Source organism: Capsicum annuum, chromosome 7 (assembly GCF_002878395.1).
Source record: "Capsicum annuum cultivar UCD-10X-F1 chromosome 7, UCD10Xv1.1, whole genome shotgun sequence".
In the NCBI taxonomy this organism is placed as follows: domain Eukaryota; kingdom Viridiplantae; phylum Streptophyta; class Magnoliopsida; order Solanales; family Solanaceae; genus Capsicum; species Capsicum annuum.
Window position 1 is genome coordinate 2,022,079 of NC_061117.1, and position 2,731 is coordinate 2,024,809.

At 42.4% G+C, this 2,731-nt stretch overlaps 1 pseudogene; it reads right to left on the reverse strand.

Moving 5' to 3' along the window:
* LOC107854215 overlaps positions 1–1,095 on the reverse strand; it is a 7,642-nt pseudogene extending 6,547 nt beyond the window's left edge.
* Positions 1,096–2,731: the final 1,636 nt, after the last annotated feature.

The following is a 2,731-nucleotide window of genomic DNA, read 5'->3' on the forward strand; positions in this document are numbered from 1 at the left end:
GGGTAAAGGTGGAGGGAGAGAAGGTAAGAGAGGAGGTGTTAGTGGAGTTAGGAGGAGAGGAGGTATGGGGGAGTAGGGGGAGAGGAGGTGTGGAGGAGTAGGGGAGAGGAGGTGTGGAGGGAGTAAGGAGGAGAGGAGGTGTGGAGGGAGTAAGCGGGAGAGGAGGTGTGAGAAAGAGGAGGTGTGGGGAGTATTGTATTTCTGAAGTTATTTCATGATCTTTTCGCTGTTGTGTGGTTAATAGGTGCTCTTGTTGGAACAATCAATGAACTATATCACGCTAATATGTTTGAATAGTTTATGTCCGTCTTTTTTCCCCGAAAGCATATGGATCACTGACTCTCGCTGACATATTTTTACTTCCAAAATGTAAACTTTGTGTAAGTCTATATTTGTCGTTTGTTTACATGTCCACATAGTGTTCTACATTGCGTTGATAATTCTAATACTTTATTTTCTTTTCCCCAGATAAAATATGAGCTATCATCAATAGCCGGTGTTAGAATTTAGATTTTACCTAATTACAGAAATCTACTCTTCCATTGGCGTAGATCAAACCATCATGGACGACAATCTTATTGCATCTGTAATCAAGCTCAAGACACAAGGGTGTTGTATTGTACGCAGTCTTACCTTGCATTTCTGAACCTGAAACTTTCTCAAGACACTGTGGTTGAATAGCTTGGTTCTCGAATGAATGTATATGCGCTATGATGCATATTATGTTGATATTAGCTTCATAATTTTTTGGATAGTAGGGCAGCCCGGTGCACTAAATCTACCGCTATAACGTGGTGTCCACACCACAAGGGTGTTGTATTGCACGCAGTCTTGCCTTGCATTTCTGAACCTGAAACTTTCTCAAGACACCGTGGTTGAATAGCTTGGTTCTCGAATGAATGTATATGCACTATGATGCATATTATGTTGATATTGGCTTCATAATTTTTTGGATAGTAGGGCAGCCCGGTGCACTAAAGCTACCGCTATAACGTGGGTGTTGTATTGCACGCAGTCTTACCTTGCATTTTTGAACCTGAAACTTTCTGGTGACATGGAAGCAACTTTACCAGATACTCCGAGGCTCCTCTTCATGTATAGTGAAATATAATGTCATTTAATTTGAACATGTGTATTTTTCTTAGTTGACAACGATAATGTTATTTCTTACTTCAACACCAATATTCAGACTTATCATTGTTAGAATTGGTTTTGACAAATTCAGAATGGTTATTATGTTATTAAGAATGAACATCTATTTCTATATCCAGCCAGCCTCACAAGTATGAAGCACCAATTTCTATTTTTTTTATTATTAATTCATTCGAGGGGCCAAACATTACCTCTCAAGCATATCAAAAGCTTTAGTACACAATCCCCTGGGGTATGATTGATTTTTATCGTAACTTCGTCAGCTTAGCACCCCTTCATCCTTCATTTCTTCAAGTAACTTAGATGTCTTCATCAACTTTTAGGAGTTTACTAATGTTGTATATCTCCTTGGCATCTCGATGGGGGTGAGCCTGGGGCCCAAGCCCGAATTCGGGCAAAAATCACCTAAAGGCCTCCTGGCGGGCTGTTGAGTCGATCTGGTCGTTTCGGCGAGGCCGTTTTGTGCACTTTGCAAGTCAAACGCAGCGAACGGACCATTTTTTATGACTTTCGATCGGATCAACCTACAGTTCTGTAGGTGGACCCAAGGCTCGAGCCCAAATTTGGGCAAAAATTAGTCGAAGGCCATCTGGCGAGATGTTAAGCGGATCTAGTTACGGGTCATTTGTTGGCCTACGGTTCGACAGGTGGACCCCGGGCCTGGGCTCGAGTTTGGGTAAAAATTACCCTAAGGCCCCCCGACGGGCTGTTGAGAGGATCTGGTTGGTTCGGTGGGTTCGGTGGGTTCGTTGAGTCTATTTTGAAAGTCAAACAGGCGGGGCGAAGGAGCTATTTTTTCCAGCTTTCGGTGGTTATTAAGCCACGGTTTGATGGGTGGACCGGGGGCTCGGGCCCGAATTAGGGTTAAAATTGCCTAAAGGCCCCCCAACAAGCTATTGAACAGATTTGGTTAGTTCGGCGGGGCCGTTGAGAACATTTTACATGTCAAACGGGCAAAGCGGCATGAACGGACCATTTTTTGTGACTTTCTGTGGGTAGGTCCAATCCCGGGCCTGAATTTGGACGAAAATCACCTGGAGCCCCCCCCCCCCCCCCCGCCAGGATAAACAGCAGATCTAGTTGGTTTGGTGGGCCATTGGGTCCACTTTGCAAGTCAAGCAAGCAAACGAACCATTTTTTGCGACTTTCGGTGGGTGGGCCCAGGCTCGAACTCGGGCGAAAATCGCCCAGTGGCCCTCCACATGGAGACCTTTAATGACACCAATAATTTTTTAAAATCATTTTTGTTGCATAACATTTTTCCAATATATTCATGGCTTGGAAGGACATTAACTACTTATCGTCCCATTTTGCAAATTTGTACACACCTATCTTCTATGAACTTCAAATATCGAATTCACTTCTTCTATTTGCTTCTTTATATTTTGATTTTTCTTAGTAAAGTTCTGAGCTTCACAACTAGCGAGTGAAGGATTATCGACCAAAATCTATAAACTTCAAATACTGAATTCGCTTTTTCTGATTACTTCTTTATATTTTGAATTTCCTTAACGAAGATCATTCTAATTATGGTAAGTATACAACACTAGATTTTGGAGTCTATGATAACATCATGACA